At 38.9% G+C, this 21,027-nt stretch overlaps 1 pseudogene across 1 annotated transcript; it reads left to right on the top strand.

Annotated features, from left to right (window-relative positions):
• The first annotated feature begins 2,642 nt into the window (after positions 1-2,642).
• Positions 2,643-4,812, top strand: LOC105499656 (60 kDa heat shock protein, mitochondrial pseudogene; annotated as a pseudogene). The gene has a single exon (XR_003013711.2). The product of XR_003013711.2 is annotated as a 60 kDa heat shock protein, mitochondrial pseudogene (transcript).
• The last annotated feature ends 16,215 nt before the right edge of the window (positions 4,813-21,027 follow it).

The raw sequence follows: 21,027 nt of genomic DNA, 5'->3' as shown, positions 1-21,027 counted from the left end.
GGGAAAAAAGGGATGCAGTCTGTGGTCACCTACATTTCCATGAAACACTGGGTGTAAAGAATCAAATTTATCACTATGTGAAGATATAGGAATTATTTTTAATTAAAAAATTCTCATCAGGAAGAAATTACTTATAATATAACTTTATGAATAATTTAACATATGTCAATCTAATTCTGTGTTGTTATAATAAAGATACCAAAGGAATAAGTCCACTCCCATGTTTCAGAAATTCCTGGTAGTATAACTGAGTCGTCTTTATTCGAGAAGACAGACTTCTCTAAACATATCTGGTAACTCAATTTGGTGTATGCAAATATGAATATGGATATGCTATGACAAGTGTCCCCACCCCCTCCCCCAACTAATTTCCTGTGCAGAGACAGCTGTGTCACCCATCTCCACTGATTCTGCAAAGGACTTGTCATAAAACTGAATAAGGCCAAGATTCAGGCTCTTTAGAGTGGTTACTTCCCTAGGAACAGAAGTGTCAACGTGACTTGTAACGTGCTTTGAACACGTTATAAAATTAATAAATTGATAGGCTCATCTTCTGCTCTCCTACAAGCTCAAAACACTGGGAATCTTTTATACCTCCAGAATGGAACCTCTTGCTCTTGTGTGGCTGAGCCATCATCAGTTCTTGTAATGTTCACCACTCTCAGTAGATAAAAGTTCTATTTCATTCTAATTATTCTATGATATGATTTAGAATCATTTTAATGACACAGTCTTCAGTGTGAGAACTTCTCCTGGTTCCAGCATACATACCCCAGGAGGAGCAGAATCTCCTCAGGTCTAGGGGACCTAGTGGACTGTAATACTCTCTCTTTTCTCTCTCTCTTTCTCTCTCTCTCTTTCTCACACACACACACACACACAAACACGCAACAAAGTGAATTCACCACAAATATAAAATCGTGAGTCGCCAATAACCCACAATCAGCCTCAAAGCTTGCTGAAAAAATTTGCACCAACACCCTTCCCAAATAAAACAGTTTTTTGTAGCAAGGCAAGGAGTCACTCATATCCAGTGATTCAACATGGGACTTGTGGTACATCTGTGCATTGTATATTTTGTACTTTTGTTGTCTAAATGATGTGTGTGTCTGTGTGTCTGTGTGCATGTGTGCGAGAGCGTGAGCGAGAGAGATTTACAGTCCACTAGGCCCCATGGACCTGGAAAATCAGCCTTCTTATACATGATTCATGCATGGATCCTCATGTTTTGCCTGTGACCACCCTTCCTAACATCAAGTCACAAATTTCCTACACACAGATACTGAAATTCAACTATAATGAACTGAGTTCATTTGCTGAGCACTCCTGGCTATAATTTTTCTGTGTGCTTTTAAAATTGCAGATAACTTTGCCCAGAATGCCCTTTTCCTACACAGCCAACTCATCAATCTTCCTTTATCTCTTAAGGCCCCAGCTGAAGAGCTGTACCTTTGTAGGGTCTTCCCTGACTCCACACTGCTAACTTCCTCAGCAGAACTAATGGATCGCCATTATGTTTTCCTCATAAAAACACTCATGTTTCATGCTATGTTGTAAATATGTAGTTACACATTTGTCTTTCTCTTCAGATTATCAGGTATTTATGCATGAAGATTATCCCATAACCATATATATATATATTTTATATGTATATAAATTTTATGTGTATATGTGTATAAATATATATATATATATATATTTTTTTTTTTGAGATGGAGTTTCGCTCTTGTTACCCAGGCTGTAGTCCAATGGCGTGATCTCGGCTCACTGCAACTTCCACCTCCTGGGTTCAAACGATTCTCCTGCCTCACCCTCCCAAGTAGCTGGGATTACAGGCAGGTGCCACCACGCCCAGGCTGGTCTCGAAATCCTGACCTCAGGTGATCCACCCGCCTCGGCTTCCCAAAGTGCTGGGATTATAAGCGTGAGCCATGACGCCTGGCCAGACTTAATATATTAATGGACTTAAAACACTTTTAATAGAGGCATTTTAACTTTTCTGAGTATTTGTTTCATTATTCTTCAAGTGAAAATTCAAAATGTTTATTACCGTAATAAAATATGCATCAAATATTATTTTATTATGTGTTATCTGTCTTTGCTAAAAATAATTTCAAAAAATATTTTGGAATTTAATCTTAGCTGAAATCACTAGTTGCCCTACTAATTCAGCATTAAAAGTACAATTGATTCTGCTTCCTTCCTCCATTATAGTAAACCATGGAGAAATACACTACCTGTGGACCAAGAGTGAAGGTAAGCAGCTATGTTGCCTTTTCGGCATCTTCTGGTAAATTTCATGAATATATTGTCTATAGACTTTATAGGATTATGTCACCATTTTTCTCCTTTGAAAATACAGAACACAGTAAATGATCTCATTCAATTTCCAAAAGAAATAATTTCAGTTCAGAAGGTGATCTAATACAGAAGATAAATTTTGTTGTGCTGATTTGTGTTTTTAAGAGAGGTACCCAGAATTTAAATTTAATTTAATTTGTTATGCTATTTATAATATAGAAAATATGGCACATTTGAAGACCATATTAGAATTCAATTACACTAAAGACTAAGCTACAAAACTTCTCTGTGTTCTAAATTCATAATCATTGTATTAAAATAAAACATCGTCATTGCCGTGTGCGCCCTGCACTCTGTCCCTCACTCGCCGCCGACGACTTGTCTCGCCGCGCGCACGCCCCGCCACCGCCCCGCAGAAATGCTTCGGTTACCCACAGTCTTTCGCCAGATGAGACAGGTGTCCAGAGTACTGGCTCCTCATCTCACTCGGGCTTATGCCAAAGCTGTAAAATTTGGTGCAGATGCCCGAGCCTTAATGCTTCAAGGTGTAGACCTTTTAGCCGATGCTGTGGCCGTTACAATGGGGCCAAAGGGAAGAACAGTGATTATTGAGCAGAGCTGGGGAAGTCCCAAAGTAACAAAAGATGGTGTGACTGTTGCAAAGTCAATTGACTTAAAGGATAAATATAAAAACATTGGAGCTAAACTTGTTCAAGATGTTGCCAATAACACAAATGAAGAGGCTGGGGATGGCACTACCACTGCTACTGTACTGGCACGCTCTATAGCCAAGGAAGGCTTCGAGAAGATTAGCAAAGGTGCTAATCCCGTGGAAATCAGGAGGGGTGTGATGTTAGCTGTTGATGCTGTAATTGCTGAACTTAAAAAGCAGTCTAAACCTGTGACCACCCCTGAAGAAATTGCACAGGTTGCTACGATTTCTGCAAATGGAGACAAAGAAATTGGCAATATCATCTCTGATGCAATGAAAAAGGTTGGAAGAAAGGGTGTCATCACAGTAAAGGATGGAAAAACACTGAATGATGAATTAGAAATTATCGAAGGCATGAAGTTTGATCTAGGCTATATTTCTCCATACTTTATTAATACATCAAAAGGTCAGAAATGTGAATTCCAGGATGCCTATGTTCTGCTGAGTGAAAAGAAAATTTCTATTGTCCAGTCCATTGTACCTGCTCTTGAAATTGCCAGTGCTCACCGTAAGCCTTTGGTCATAATCGCTGAAGACGTTGATGGAGAAGCTCTAAGTACACTCGTCTTGAATAGGCTAAAGGTTGGTCTTCAGGTTGTGGCAGTCAAGGCTCCAGGGTTTGCTGACAACAGAAAGAATCAGCTTAAAGATATGGCTATTGCTACTGGTGGTGCAGTGTTTGGAGAAGAGGGGTTGACCATAAATGTTGAAGATGTTCAGCCTCATGACTTAGGAAAAGTTGGAGAGGTCATTGTGACCAAAGACGATGCCATGCTCTTAAAAGGAAAAGGTGACAAGGTTAAAATTGAAAAACGTATTCAAGAAATCATTGAGCAGTTAGATGTCACAACTAGTGAATATAAAAAGGAAAAACTGAATGAACGGCTGGCAAAACTTTCAGATGGAGTAGCTGTGCTGAAGGTTGGTGGGACAAGTGATGTTGAAGTGAATGAAAAGAAAGACAGAGTTACAGATGCACTTAATGCTACAAGAGCTGCTGTTGAAGAAGGCATTGTTTTGGGACGGGGTTGTGCCCTGCTTCAATGCATTCCAGCCTTGGACTCATTGACTCCAGCTAATGAAGATCAAAAAATTGGTATAGAAATTATTAAAAGAACACTCAAAATTCCAGCAATGACCATTGCTAAGAATGCAGGTGTTGAAGGATCTTTGATAGTTGAGAAAATTATGCAGAGTTCCTCAGAAGTTGGTTATGATGCTATGGCTGGAGATTTTGTGAATATGGTGGAAAAAGGAATTATTGACCCAACAAAGGTTGTGAGAACTGCTTTATTGGATGCTGCTGGTGTGGCCTCTCTGTTAACTACAGCAGAAGTTGTCGTCACAGAAATTCCTAAAGAAGAGAAGGACCCTGGAATGGGTGCAATGGGTGGAATGGGAGGTGGTATGGGAGGTGGCATGTTCTAACTCCTAGACTAGTAGTGCTTTACCTTTATTAATGAACTGTGACAGGAAGCCCAAGGCAGTGTTCCTCTCCAATAACTTCAGAGAAGTCAGTTGGAGAAAATGAAGAAAAAGGCTGGCTGAAAATCACTATAACCATCAGTTACTGGTTTCAGTTGACAAAATATATAATGGTTTACTGCTGTCATTGTCCATGCCTACAGATAATTTATTTTGTATTTTTGAATAAAAAACATTTGTACATTCCTGATAATGGGTACAAGAGCCATGTACCAATGTACTGCTTTCAACTTAAATCACTGAGGCATTTTTACTACTATTCTGTTAAAATCAGGATTTTAGTGCTTGCTACCACCAGATGAGAAGTTAAGCAGCCTTTCTGTGGAGAGTGAGAATAATTGTGTACAACGTAGAGAAATATCCAATTATGTGACAACCTTTGTGTAATAAAAATTTGTTTAAAGTTAAAAAATAAAAATAAAAATAAAAAAATAAAATAAAACATCATACCCATACGTGTCCCCAGTAAGTATCAATCCTTATTAACGTTTTTAAATGAGATGTCTGCCTTAGTATGCCAGTTGACAAGGTGTCAGTCATTTGACCTTATGTAATTCTCTAATTTTCAGCTATCATTTTCTACTATTGCTCTGTGTGTGTGTGTGTTCTCTAAGAACCTTTCCTTCTCTTTCAATCTCGTTTTTTAACTTTTTATGGAGAAGGCATTATAAAGTTATCTTCAGGAAATGCAGAAACACTTTTACAAAAACTTTCTACATTTGAACTAAAGGGGGCAGTACTTCCTTTCATAAAGATAAATAACCTTATAGCTACGCACAGGGTTGTTCATAAGTAAAATGAAGGGTCTATGGAAGGACATAAATAAAGCACAGGAGGTTGAAGTCAGATTTGCAGCTTTCTGTGCAGGAGACAAGACAACCTGCGTCTTCACAGGAGGAATGGGCGTGCTCCTGGGGGCATCACTGCTGATTCTGTGGCTTCAGCCAGACTGTGAGTTGCGCATGGGAGGTTTGAATATAGTAGGAAAAGCTACAAGGAACACAGTAAGGCTGGGAGCTAATTGGAGAAGTTTTGTTTTGTTTTCCAAATCATGATGGTTTCCTGTGGGGACATTAAAAATAAAACTGAAAATCTGTTATTCTCTTTCCAAACAGGGGTAAATAGTCAACAGAAGAATGATGACCAGCAAGTTAAGCAAAATCCACCATCCCTGAGTGTCCAGGAAGGAGGAATTTCTATTCTGAACTGTGACTATACTAACAGCATGTTTGATTATTTCGTATGGTACAAAAAATACCCTGCTGAAGGTCCTACATTCCTGATATCTATACGTTCCGTTAAGGATAAAAATGAAGAGGGAAGATTCACAGTCTTCTTAAACAAAAGTGCCAAGCACCTCTCTCTGCACATTGGGGCCTCCCAGCCTGGAGACTCTGCAGTGTACCTCTGTGCAGCAAGCGCACAGTGCTCTCCAGGCACCTGCAGCCCATACTCAAACCTGCTTTGGGGACTCAGACTGGGAGGCACACAGACTCTCTTCCATTTACACACGGCAGTGTGAGAAATTATGCTTTGAAGTAAGTGAGGCAAGTTGAGCTTAAAGAAAGACTGATACATGACAAGCCTTACAAATAAGAAAGTTCCCTGAGTTTTAGAGTGTTTAAGAGTCTAACCACTCTCCTTTTCTACTTTCAGAAAGAGGTTGCTGATTTAGCTAAAGCATAAATCTCTGGTGATGCTTTGTTTGTGCTAGCTTCTGGAATGAGGGTGCCCAGTCTCCCTTGTATACTAGGGGGCAAGAATGTGTGTTTGGAAAGGGAAAACCAAGATCACACTGTAGATTCTTTCAGTGATGAACGTTTCCTGAGATGTCGTTTCTTTTAGTTTTTCTCAGTGTACAGGCATTTCTGAGCAAAGAATTGCATATGTGAATACTAACCTATGTATATCTGCATATCTATAAATATTTCTATATGTAGCATAACCATCAGTATCTATATTAAGTTAAACATTCGTTCTTGTTGATGTCTCCAATGCTAAATCATTACCACATGGATCACACTAGCCTCCTCCCCTTGCTTATCCATAAATTCCCATTACAGGGGTGCACAGCCTGGCTCTCACTGTTAACAAAAAGTTATTCAGTAATACTTGTTACAACATGGTGAGGCAGAATTTATTTAGGACCACCATGATAGGTACAGAGACCACTGCAACAGGACTTTGCAGTGAGGGAGAGGAATCGAACTCAACTCCGAATACAGCATAAACAAGTGGAGATTTCTAGCCAAGGGGCAGATTAGGGGTCAGTGAATGGGAAACTACTAAGAGGAAACATCAGAACCAAGGGATATTCTGGCTAGACTGGCCAAACATGATTCTTGCTGAAGACAGGTCAGGGTAATCAGACATCAATCACCTGGGGGATGAAAGAGAATGAGGAACCCAGTTAGATACGGAGTGTAATCAGATATCAAGCGGAGGATGGCCCGGGCAGCAGGGGAGGGTGTGGTTCTTGCTAAACTGACCTGGAAGGATTCTTGTTAAAGACTAGATTTTACAAGAAAATGCAGAGATGAGCTTAGGAGAAACTTCAAAAGCCTGACTAAAGTTTGGTCAAGCAAATAATTTTTGTCATCACCACCCACTATTCATTTACATCATAGTCCAATTCCATTAAACATGTACAGTGGTATCAGAATTGTTACTTGTAGCTCCATGAGAAAGAATTTTATCACTTAAAGCACATTGCTGTATAATGGTAATAATGTCTAGATTATGTTGAACTTCTATTATTCCACCTGTTTTGTATGTATTACATTAACTAATTCTCCTAATAATTATTTAAGACAACTATTAGAATAATCCATGTTGTAGTAGAGAAAACAGGCTGTGGGAGTTCAGGGGTTTGCTCAGTATCACTAACTTTGTGAGAAAATAGAGTTCATGGTCACTCATGCTCCAAACCACCAAGTATGGGCCCGTCTTACAGAAGCTATTAACAAGTCATGCTTTTGAAACGCTAGCAATTTCTAAAATTCTTTTCTTTCTTTTCTTTTCTTTTCTTTTTTTCTTTTTTCTTTTTTTTTTTTTTGAGACAGAGTTTCGCTCTGTCCTCCAGACTGGAGTGCAGTGGCGCAATCTCGGCTCACTGCAAGCTCCGCCTCCCGGGTTCACACCTTTCTCCTGCCTCTGCCTCCCGAGTAGCTGGGACTACAGGCGCCCGCCACCGCGCCGGCTAAATTTTTGTATTTTTAGTAGAGACGGGGTTTCACCGTGTTAGCCAGGATGGTCTCGATCTCCTGACCTCGTGATCCGCCAGCCTCGGCCTCCCAAAGTGCTGGGATTATAGGAGTGAGCCACCGCGCCCGGCCTAATTTTTAAAATTCTTAGCATGCATTTCTTCATCATTGACCTAGAGAAGAGTGTGATTATCACTCGTAGAAAATTAAAAACTGAAATTATGGTTTTATATGTATATTGCATTTGTAGGTAAATGATTAGAACTTGTTCCTCATTGGCTGATTTTCTGAAGCTGAAGATCTTTACAGTGAGAAGATACAGAAATTCAGGATGCTTCCCAAGAAGCATGCAGAAGCCTCTGTAAGTCTCATCACTTATGGCTTAATCTGAACAGTGACTTGAGGAAGTGATTTCAGGAATGCTGAAGACATTTTTGATCAGAATAGGAGTGATGCATAGCTTGACTTAGCTTGGTTCATCTAGGGATCCTCATGGGGTTGGTTTAACTATGAGGTAAAATCTATAGGTTGATTAATTCTCTCATATTTAATTTTATATTCCTGAACATGGATGTAAAGCTAACTCAGTGTGAATTAGATTTATTACCCCTCCATATCCGGGAGCACCAATATCACATGCGGTATTTTTTCTGTTGTTTTTATGGCTTATATTGGTATAGGCAGGAAAAATTCCAAGATCCTTTTCGTAATGCATGTAGATGAGAATGAAAAGCAGGAAGGAATATTAAACATCACTCTTCATACTTAGGGTGTTCCATGCACATCTCGGGTTCCCACTCTAGAGCCTCAGCTACTCTGAATGGATAGTCTGCTGTGCATATTCATTGCTCACAGGCATCCAGAGCCTGTTCCCAAATTCAGAGCTGTAGCCACAGATCCCAGCAAAAGTGCAGGCACATGACAGTTGCTGCTGTCTTCTAGCAGGGTGTAGAGAAATGTAGCTATGATGAATCATTTCATTTCAGTTTCAAAAAATATGGAAATTCAGGTGAATAATCAGTCCAGTTACTATACATCCCTGCTCTTAACAAAACTATTTCAAATACCTTAAGACAATAAATCAGTTTTTCTTATTTTCAGATATATTTAACATGATTTATAAATTATTGAAATCCATTATAAATTTCTGTTACAATGGACATTTTTCACTCTAACTGCTGTTACATTTACCCCATTTCACGTCTTGCATAATGGGGAGGGAATATATTAATGCTGTTTTTATCCTTCTAAAGCAACATAGAATCATACCAGAAAAAGGCACACTGCATCCAATGTCATCCCTGCCTTTTTGTTCAAGCTCTTCAGGCTGCTTCAACTTCCACATTTCATTCATTCCTACAGCTATCTATTTATATTCTTTTCTTATCTAGTATATTTGGGAAACAGCATTGGAAAAAGCTACTTTCTAGCATTTTTCTAGCCATAAGTGTGTTATATCTTCTAGAGCAAGTGAATCAACTTCTTAACATTTTATATCAGGACCTTCATCTGTAATGCAAGGACAATGATTTCCAGCTAACATTGTTCTCAAGTTTTATTCATCTTCCTCAATTAGCAATTGTTAACTGGGTGCCTGCTGAGTTCTGCATAAATGTTGCATGCTGGGAAAAAAAGAGCTATGGAAAAATACATAATATCTTCTTTCACTAAATGTGTAATCTAATTAGTTATGTAGGCAACTAATCAAACAGAGTAAAGTGAAATGAGGCCAACCTTGGGAAAGCAAAGGGAGGTATGAAGGCATATGGAAAGTCCCACCTCCATCTTAGCCTTAGAGTTGAGTCAGGGGCAGCCTGGAGTATGTCTTGCCTATGCTGAGACCTAAAGAGTTAGTAGGAGTCAATCAAGTTTAAAGACAGAGAAGGTAAAGAAGATAGAAACAGCATGCACAAGGCGACACAGAACATAATGAGCCTGAGGACTAAAAGCCAGAATGACGCTATAATTAAAATCATATATGTCATAAAATGTTCAAACTACTACTGCAAATTAGTTGTACCTTAATTCTCAGTTTTATAAATGAGTAACCATAATATTTGTGGGGTTACCAAATATGTTTTCTATTTACTTGAGATTTTACTTAATAAGGTTATTCATTTGATACCTAATATGTGTCTTAGACTCGAAAACAATAGATGCAAATGAGAAGAATAAGGCATTGTTTCTGCCTTCAGAGAACATGTAATATTGCAGAGTATATTATAATATCGTATAATAAAAGCTATCATAGGAGAAGCATAGAATATGACCATCTAACAGTGGCATTTAACTTGGAAACTTGAATGTAAGGGAAAACCACCTATGGGAGGTAGTATCTAAGTTAAGATTTGTAAAACAGTTAGCCAAAAATGGAGTCAGAGAAAGGGTATCATAGAAAAAGATACATAGAATGTACAAAGACATGAAGTCAATATTTAGTTTAAGAGGATGACATTAAACTAATTCAGAATGGCCAGAGCATACAACTCACAATGTATATCGGTAAATATAAAACTAAAGCAATAAGCAGAAACCACTTTGTGAAAATAATTAAAAGCCATTATGAGATGTTTGTATATTACATTATCTTGAAGACAATGATGAGCACTCGAAGAAATCTGCACAAATAAATAGTATCATGAAATGTCACCATTTGAAATATTACTCTGAGTTCACATACTTATATATTATATCCATGTGCGGGTATCTATAGAAAATATATATGTAAAGTAAAAAATACATATATAATAAATTTTCCCTTGATACTTCCTTTTTCTCTTAATTCTGAAGTAATTCTTTCTGTAAAACAGTATATGGATAGGCCCTTCTTATAGCAAGAAAAAAGCCTATCCTGGATGAAAACTTACTCAAGAAAAGCCAAAATCCACAGTTTAATCAACATTCCTCAGTCTGGCCACAGGGGAGAGCTGTTTAAAAAGTATTCTAGACAGATGCATTTAGCTCTGTGCAGTTAAACTGTTGTGATGTGTCTCTGATTGGTTGCCCCCAAAGTTACAATATCCTGGAAACAATTACAACAGACCTTATTCTGAGTTCAAAGCAACTCCTACTAAGGAAGCCCATTCAGAAGCTGACTGGACATTCTGGCAGGCCGAGGATGGAGACTCTCCTGAAAGTGCTTTCAAGCATCTTGTTGTGCCAGTTGACCTGTGAGTACACGATTCAGTCTGGGAGAGGTTGTGATATGACACCATCTTCATGACAATAGCTTTCTGTCTTGGGAAGGGCCCTTTTAAGAACCAGACCTAAGAAGCAAGGAAAATGTACTGTAATTATGTGGTGATGCTTAATGTTTTAAATAAGGAAGGAAGGAAGAAAATCACCCTTCCCTTCATGAGACTGAGCGTCTCATTCTATTGTCTTTCTGATCAGGGGTGAGAAGCCAACAACCAGTGCAGAGTCCTCAAGCCGTGATCCTCCAAGAAGGGGAAGATGCTATCATCAACTGCAATTCCTCAAAGGCTTTATATTCTGTACTCTGGTACAGGCAGAAGCATGGTGAAGCACCCATCTTCCTGATGATATTACTGAAAGGTGGAGAACAGAAGAGTCATGACAAAATAGTCGCTACGTTTAATGAAAAAAAGCAGCAAAGCTCCCTGTACCTTATGGCTTCCCAGCTCAGTTACTCCGGAACCTACTTCTGTGGTGCAGAGACACAGTGATACCCAGGCCTCCAAGACCTGTACTCTAACCTAAAGCTGAGCCACAGGTGCTCACCTAGCACAGATGCTCACCACAGGAGTATGGGGAACTTACCAGAAGGCTCATCCATGATAAAAGAGAAACCTAAAGGAAATTCAGTTGCTTCAATATATAACACAAAAAGCAAGCCATGGCCTTGAGATCATATCTAATTTGGCATTGTTTTCTTGATAATTATTTAATTGCTTGGTAATTATATGACAGATAACTTAGATTCAGAGAAAATTACATAGATTTCAGTTTCAAAAACCAGAGTGAATTACTATTTGACTGAAGCTACACATATAAACTCCTTTTGGATTTCTGCATTCCTATCTGAAAGTGAAAAGTAACCTCTCTTTCTTCTCCTAGGTACCCATAGCTTGTCAATAGAAAGACAGCAAAAAAAAAAAAAAATGTGTCTGGTTCTTTCTTGGACATGAGGATTGTACACGGTAAGTATTTAGATTGTTAATCTTGTTACTTATCTGGAAAGGCCACTAGCAGTATTTTTTCCAAGGTTTTAAATATCTGTTTTGGGGAAATAGCATTTAGAAGTACTTCGATTTTATATTGGCCTTGACTTCTCTTCTCATTGTGCTTTATTCTGATTGATTCTTACTAGTTTGCCCAATGGTCAAGATCCTTCCTTAATTGTTCCCTTACATCAACCCAGCACAACACTTCATGTAGGAAACACTCAACAAGTTTTGATTGATTCATATATTGATAAGAATTGAGAATGGCCAGGTGTGGTGGCTCATGCCTATAATCTCAGCACTTTGGAAGGCTGAAGCGGGTGGATCACTTGAGGCCAGGAGTTCAAGACCAGCTTGACTAACATGGCGAAATCCTAACTCTACTAAAAATACAAAAATTAGCCAGTCATGGTGACACACACCTGTAATTCCAGCTACTTGAGAGATTGAGGCATGAGAATCACTTGAACCTGGGAGGTGGAGGTTGCAGTGAGCCAAGATCACACCACTGCACTCCGGCCTGGGTGACAGAGTGAGACCCTGTCTGAAAAAAAAAAGAAAAAGAAAAAGAAAGAAAAAACAGACGAAATAATCACACACAGAATTCCTTCCATAAGATGAGTTTTCCACAAACATTCTACAGCTTGCTTGAATCTTTAGTCTTGTCCTATCAGTCTACCCTAGAACAAGAATTTAATTTTTCAACTTTCTATATTCATTTAGTTTTATCCATCATTTTTTTAATCAAAAAATTTTAAAATTAATTTTTAAAACCTTAATTTAAAAAATTAATTTAAAAAGATCTCTATGCTGGGAAAAAATTACTTTCTCTTTAACAGAAGCCAGATTCCCATGCCTTCTTAGAAGCTTTTTATCAAAAACACAAACAACTTTATACACTTTGCCTATAGAATTGTTTCTCTTATAGCTAGTAGTTTGTTGTTGTTGTTTGGTTTTGTTTTGTCTTGTTTTGTTTTTGAGGCGGAGTTTTGCTCTTGTCGCCCAGACTGCAGTCCAGTGACGCAATCTCAGCTCACTGCAACCTCCGCCTCCTGGGTTCAAGCAATTCTCCTGCCTGAGCCTCCTAAGCAACTGGGATTACAGGCACACACCACCACACCTGGCTAATTTTTTGTATTTTTAGTAGAGATGGGGTCTTGCCATGTTGGGCAGGCTGGTCTTGAACTCCTGACCTCAGGTGATCCACCCACCTCAGCTTCCCAAAGTAATGGGATTACAGGTGTGAGCCACCGTGGCTCGCCATAGCTAGTATAATTACATATATTAATTGTAATGTTACTTCTTAGTAACTCTTATTCTTAGTGAAAAACTGAGGAAGTAAGTAACTAATTAAGCACCAGATACAGAGTCCAAAGGACAATCCCTGGAGCCAGGCTTCACTATATCTTAAAGGCCCAAATCCAAAAACATAGTTTATAGACAAGTTAAGTGTCAAAAATTGTCATAAAAACACATTTTATTATCTTAAAACATCTAGCAGAGATAATATCTGAACAATAGTCCTATGGACGCAGACAAAATGTCTAAATTCTGAAGAGGTTTCTATTTTATTTCACCAATAATTTTTAAATTGCCTTTATGTGTTAAAGATTACTAAAGTCACATGAACTTGAAGGTGTTTGAGTTAAGGTTTCTATTTTTCTCATAAAATATTTAAGTGCTTACTTTTTCTGTAAGCCAATTAATTAGAGCTCTTTCACACATTTTGATAGTGAAACATCACATACACATAACACATATAAATATATAGACACGCAGACACACAGACAGAAGCAGATCTTATAGAACTATATGATTTATTTACCAGTTTTAAGTAGTTGTTTTTATTCACTGTTCCAATTACCTATTTTATTGCTCTAGGCAACTGTTAGCTAGGCAACCCTAAATTTGCATTTCTAAAGTGATAACTCTCAGGTGAAACGAGATAGAGGATTTGCATCTCAAAATATAGAGAGAGACAGGGAATTTAAGCTTTTTAAAGTTGGTTATGTTAGAGGAAGATTGAAAACATGGATGCCAAGATAACACAAAATTATATAAATTTATCATAGGCTTTTATAAGGTGACCAATTTCATTTAGATAGGTGCTTTTAATTTAGTCTCTTTTTTCTATCTGGACCATTGAATTCAAAGCATAACTCACACTAAATCTTGGATCGCCCAAAAGAGGTAAACGCCATGGGGATTAGGACATGCCATGTTCTCACTGTGCATTTCGCTGCAAATACATTCCCCCTGAGGCTGGTGGGCAACCCATTGCCAATCAGCCCCCTCTGTGATCAGCCCATTCCCGAGCCATTATACACACCAAAGGCAAGTTTTTCACAATAAAAAGAAATATCGAGTAACTCCAGAAGCAAAAATTTCTGGTAGTGCAATGCAAAGGAGAGCAGAGTTTTACATCTGAAAGCACCCTGTCCATTTTCAACTCTTGGGATTCCCTGAAAGAAAAAAAAAGCAGTTTCTGCCATAAATGAGTCTGTGGCACCTTTTCTGTTTTTTCTTAAGGAATCCTAGGCTGTTAGAGTTGTTTATTTTGTTTGTTTGTTTGTTTTTGTCTTCTTATGTGGCACTGAGGGTGGCAAGAAGAAGGAAAGGGCAATGGAAACAGAGAGACAGAGGGAGTGCACACGACTAGCAGGGCTTTAAGAAGAAATTCAGTTGCCTGAGAAATTTTTACAGAGAGAGAGAACAGAGGCCTTAAATCAGTAAGTAAATACATACAGAGCCTAAATATCAGTTTTAATTAAGTCAACTTTTGACTATACAGCCCTTTAAAGAAATCCTTTCAAATCTCTTATTATCAGATTTTAGCTGGGACAAATAGTTGATATTTCTGACTTTTGAACTTATTTACCAAAAGATATCCCCCCAAGTGCCTCAACCAAGGTTATTACATAACCATGGGTACACAAGCTGTCTCCAAAGAGTTGGCAAGTATTTTTTAACAAGATCCAGAATTACCCCAAAGATGGCTCAGCGAAGGAAAGTTTCATTACCAATAAATGGGGTATAACCCATATTTCTGTCAGGCCATGTTTTTAGAGTCTTACCTTCTCAGTTGACCATCTACACACTAAGGGAGGAGACCACCCCTCATATTGTCTTATGCCCAATTTCTGCCTCCAAAGAAAGAAGAAATAAAAACTAAAAGGCAGAAATGAAATCCACAAGCAGACAGCCCAGTGCCACACCCTGGGCCTGGTAGTTAAAGATCGACCCCTGACCTAATCGGTTATGTTATCTACAGATTACAGACATTGTATACAGAAGCACTGTGAAAATCCCTGTCCTGTTCTGTTCCATTCTAATTACCGGTGCATGCAGCCCCCAGTCACGTTGTTATGCCCAGACCGTTTATTCCCCGAAGAAGACCACCAGAGTCCAGAGTCAAAGCTAAGCAGCAAGGATCTTTATTACAGGTTCGAACCTGGAACTCTCCCTCGCTCGTGAAACGAGACGGGCAGGAGAGCTCCCCCACTGATCTCGGAGCAGTGTTATATAGTCTAAGAAAAGTGGGCATAGAGTTATTATACAAATCAGATATATGATTGGCTAGTGTTTGAACAAGGCGATTTGGCTAACTATGATTGGTTCCCGCCATTTCTGATATTTTGGTTCAAACTTTGAGGCGGGAGAGCAGGTTTATGGCAGCAAGAGTTTATCTTACTTAAACACATCTTGTGACCTTGCCTCAGAACTTACAAAATCTCTGGTATGTGCAAAACAAAATCTCTGGTACGTGCAGAAAACCAGGTACTCACAGAACTTACGAAATCTCTGGTATGTGCAAAGATTAGAGAGCAGAACAAGGGTGTAGCGGGTGGGGGGCGGGTACACATCTATCTTTGTGTCCTTTCAACGTACCCCCTGCTTGCTCAATCGATCACGACCCTCTCACACAGACTCCCTTAGAGTTGTGAGCCCTTAAAAGGGAGAGGAATTGCTCAGGGGAGCTGGGTTGTTGAGTCTTACCGAAGCTCCCAGCTGAATAAAGTCCTTCCTTCTTTAACTCAGTGTCTGAGGGATTTTGTCTACGGCTTGTCCTGCTACACATACAAAAGCCCCAAAGCCTCATGCACCCCCAAAAGATGAAAAAAGACAGGAAACATAAAGCTAAGGAAGTGGGAAAGATCAATAATAAATTTCATATTCATGAAATTTACCAGAAGATGCCAATGGGAAGATTATTTTCCTCATTTATCAGCAAACAGATGCAATAACCAATGCAACACAGAGTCAATATTCAGTGAGCTTCCAGAAAGCAACTAAAACTATTCAGCTTTTCATATCATCGTCTGAGACAACAGAAATATGTTGCAGAGTCTTCTGGCTGTGATGATGATATGAAAAGCTGAATAGTTTTAGAACCCACTGTGAAGAAAATGTTAGAAGAGCCTTACAAAAAGGTCAGAACTCAACCTGAGACAATTGCCTATTCCCACATTCTCAGGAAAAACTCACAAACCTAACCCAGGCATTTGTTAGCAGCTGGTGGTTAGGGTGTGTAAGATAAGACCCAGAAAGGAAGTCATTTAGTTCATTCCAGGAAGCACACCCTCACAACTGCCTTAGAAACCATACAGGACCACATGTAAAGGCCATACTGCTCGGATAACACCACATCTCTATTTCTTCCCATGGAGTATGCCATTTTAAAAAGCAACATGTGAAACATGGAATTTTAAAGCTATAATTGATTGTACAGGACTTTATATCTGCTCAACTAAGTCTCTTGAGGAGAACAGCATGGAAGACACTAGGAAAAAAAAAACATGCATACAAAATAAAGATTTTTATGGCAGGATCCTTAAAGACTGGCCAGAGAGATGCAATCTTGGTGAGACTAGTACTTTGGACTATGTAGAACAGCAGCCTATTCTGGATCAGATGCATTTTTCTATCTCCTTGGCTAAACTTCACTCTAATCCTTGGCAACTCCAGCTTGGCTTATCATGCTTTTTGATTCTCATGTTCCTTGCAGCTGGATCTGCTAGTTGGGTCTTCCCTACAGTCACATGCCTATCACAAGATTTGGTTAACCACAACAGAGAAAGGAGATATGTGGGGAGACACTGCTACAGATGCTAGGATCTGTAGTTAATCTTGTAGCCACCTAATTCATGGAAACTCCAGAAATGAGACTGTAGCTTCTAAATCCCCTATTTATTTATTCAGTCCCCAAACTCAGTTGTTTTGGTCGAGCACATAAGACTAGTCTTCTGACTCTGATGAATCATTTTTCTTCCCTACAGATTTTCCTAAAAATCCCTCCTGTGAATCCTCTGCTAAGGATGCTAAGTGAACCCTATCTCATATGGCTGCAGGCCTGACACAGTGCCTAAGCCTTAACCTTCCTCTTCTCTTAATTCTGTGCTCTCAGTTAAGGTTTTGACAACTTGCCAGAACCAAAACAGGAATACACAAAGTATCTGCTCTTTCTTGATTGTTACCTATTTTAGAGCAAACTGGACATTCCTCCTCTAACATTTTATCGATCTGAATTCAAAATAAGATTGCCATACTTGGATTCTTACTCTCATTGGTTCAGTCAATCACGTGTTCATTCAGGAAAAGAAAATATGTCCTATGCAAAGCTCTTCAGTTGCTTCTAATTGTTTCAAGAGAAACATCCAAGTTCTCTTGGATGGATTAAAAAATGTTTCTCCCCATATGTTTTTATTAAAACCAAGGTAGAAAAAATGTGGAGACTGCTCTGTAGATATTCATAATATCCATAAACTCATCTTCAAAATCTATTAAGAGCTCAGAGGAAACCCATCTGAACCAAAGTAAATTGTAATTATATGATTCCTCAGCCTTGCTACCTTCCTTGGGATTTCTCCTTATTGAGTCCAAATTTACTACCAAGACTCATAACTTAACTGAAGCCACAGAATCAATAACTCAGGCACTTGCCAATTCTTCCATCAACATAAGCCCAATAAAGACTCTAGTCTCTATGAGACTTTTAACAATTAAATATAAAATTGTCTCAACATTTTTTAAGAAAAGACCTTACTCTTCTTTTAAAAGAAAATGGGAGGGAAAACAGTACAACAGAAGGGACAACAATGCCCTCCTTCTCAGACTGAATAGGAAGGAGGCATTTCAATTATGATCTGTGATTTACAATGATATTATGATTTGCAATGCTTCTTATGGTTCAGAGAGAATACTGACAAAGGTCTTGCACTTCTGATGCCAATATTTCAATTTTAGATGCAATGGAAGATTGCCAGAGTTCACATTCCTGCTAGAAAAGAGTGTTGCTTCTACCTCAATAAGTAAAGCTGGATAAATAGAAAAAGTATAACTTTGCTTTAACCCATCAGAGACCTGAGATTACAGGGCAAACAAGTAGGCTGGATTCCAAGTAGGAAAGGCTTGGAAACAAGTAGGAAAAGGAAACAAGTAGGAAAAGGCTCCTTCAAGGGGAGACAGACAGCTTATGGACTGGCACAACTTCAGCAGAGCATAGAAAAAGAAATGTTGTCTGCCACACAAGCAAGAAAAAGAAACTGGGTAAAAGATTGAGTGAGAGCTATCATCAAAATATAGAACTGCTGGGAGTTGCAGACACAGAAGGAGTTTACATTCACTGGTAGGGCCATTTCACAGATGTTGGAAGAAGTAATTAGGGGCAGGGTGGGACACAGAGAGAGCCCCAGCAAAAGTGTAGGCTTACAAGACATGATCGGCAAGCACTGCAGGAAAGCACAAATCCCAGGATTCTTGCTTAAATCAGTCTCTTGCAGGAGGAAAAGCTTTAAGCTGTTGGGGATGGGGCTAAAGAGCTGACAGCACGTTCTGTCATCCCCCAGAGCACAGGTTAAGATCCACAACAGCAAAAAAAAAGAGTCAAGGAAAAAACAAACAACTTCTACCTTTGGGTAAGAGACAGGAAACCATTCTGAGCTGAAGACCCTGTAACAATACCATTCTAATTTTGCTACCTGTAAGAAAGAAGCAGAAAATTCTCTCACACAACACCCACAGAGAAACACGGCAGTGTTTGGCTGCCACAGGGAGGAAAGGTATGAATGCTGAGAAAACCCTAAATCCAAGATCCAAGCACATGGGGCCAGTCTAAGATTGAAGCTGAACCAAGGCAATAGAGAAGTCCACCTACCCACACAGTGAGTCTAGTGAGTCACACAGTGACTCTACTAAATAACAAGCAACGGCAATCTATTGCTAGAGGAGTGAGGGGTGAGGAACAGAAAGAGAGATCCTCTTTGTGCTGCAGGAATTCAGGGACAGCTAAAAGTTGAGGTAGAGTACTCTAAAAAATAGAGACTCGACCATCCTGGCTAACACGGTGAAACCCCGTCTCTATTAAGAAATACAAAAAACTAGCCGGGCGAGGTGGCGGGCGCCTGTAGTCCCAGCTACTAGGGAGGCTGAGGCCGGAGAATGGCGGGAACCCGGGAGGCGGAGCTTGCAGTGAGCTGAGATCCGGCCACTGCACTCCAGCCTGGGTGACAGAGCGAGACTCCGTCTCAAAAAAAAAAAAAAAAAAAAAAAAAAAAAATAGAGACTCATAAATCAATAGCAATTCAAGAAGCCAGATTTTAAGTGGCTCACAAAGCAGTAAGAACGTTTTGGGAAAACTTTTATACTTAAGGATAGTATTCCAGACCTTCTATTTTCAGATACTTCTACTTCCTACTTTCTATTCCTGGAGACAACATGGTTGGATACCACTATCAGAGCCATATTAGGCTGAGTGAACCACCATTGTGACTTGCATTATATTATTTTCTCTCAATTCTTTATCTCTGTGGAGCCTTACCTTAAAAGATGTTCATTCATATACTTTCATTCACTAGGTATAATTATAAGGAAGCTGATAAAAAGGGACATTTCTTATTAGTCTTTTGTTTATCTAAGATTTGTTGTAGGTTCTGATACATTAGCAGAATAATATAATCAAACTTTGATTTGTTTATCAGATCTATCTAGGTTCATATGCTGCCTCTTTGTGTTCTTTAAGTTCTTCTAGTCTTTGAGGATTAAATGAAAGAATTGATATAAAATTAAAAGCACAGTGGTTGGCATGTGGTAGGCACTAATAAGCCACTAATAACAGATCTTGAAATACGTCATATCCTTTCATTGCTGCATTACCACGTTGACTTTATAACAGGGAAAAAAGTAAATATTATTGCACAGACTCCAAGAGACTCTGGATTGGGACTCGAGTGCATCACATTTTTCACTTGCAACGTACATTGCTGAAATCTAGACACCCCAAACTTCCTGCATCTGCTTAGGCTTTTCAATCATGGAAGACCACTGCACTCTGGCAGGAAAAATATCCAGATGCCTAACTTGGAAAATAAACTAAATGAGGCCATCTTGGGAAATGGCGTATAGTTCTTTGGGGGGCAGCTTTATATTTACACTGTCTTCCGATATGTTGAATAAAAGTAGTTTAAATGAGACATCTGCTTTAGTATTTGGCATATTGATATAGGTGAGCTCTTACACTATCAAAGTATATTGGAAAGGATATGACAAAGAATATGCTGCTAAAATCCCTGAAACTCATTCACACTTAAAACTGGTTGATTTCAATAATAAATTTCAGGCATCTCAGGAACCGATTTCCTCAAAAGTATGATTTATAGCCATCTGATTGTGAAGGCATGAACATCCTCATTCTTTGACATTAAAGGAGAAACTTGGCGATTAGAGGGAGATGCATGGGCTTGATTCTAGCCAGTAAATGGTTCAGGCAGAGACACTGACATTAATCTGGAACTCTTTATATTGGAAAACACAAGCCAAGAAAGAAGATGCAAATATTTTTGCCATAACAATGCTGGTGTTATGATTTCACAAGAAGTAGGTGTGAATATGTTTTACTAATGAAAAAAAACATTCATTCCTCAGACTACAATGATTGGACTATCAAAGGGAAATTAGCTTTTTAAGTACTAAGTTGTATGTTTTCATGTACAACATACACAAGTCCTGGTTGTAGCTTTACTGATACAGAGAAAACAAACTGAAATTGAAGCACTGACAATTTTCACCTATCCTCTACTTTTTTCATGGCAGCAGAGCTCACCCTGCCTTGCAAAGTTGTTAATAGTTAAAGCAAACAAAGATCCCA

This window comes from Macaca nemestrina, chromosome 7 (assembly GCF_043159975.1).
Source record: "Macaca nemestrina isolate mMacNem1 chromosome 7, mMacNem.hap1, whole genome shotgun sequence".
NCBI lineage: Eukaryota > Metazoa > Chordata > Mammalia > Primates > Cercopithecidae > Macaca > Macaca nemestrina.
Note: the sequence above shows the minus strand (reverse complement) of the source record. Positions and strands in the feature narration are given on the sequence as shown.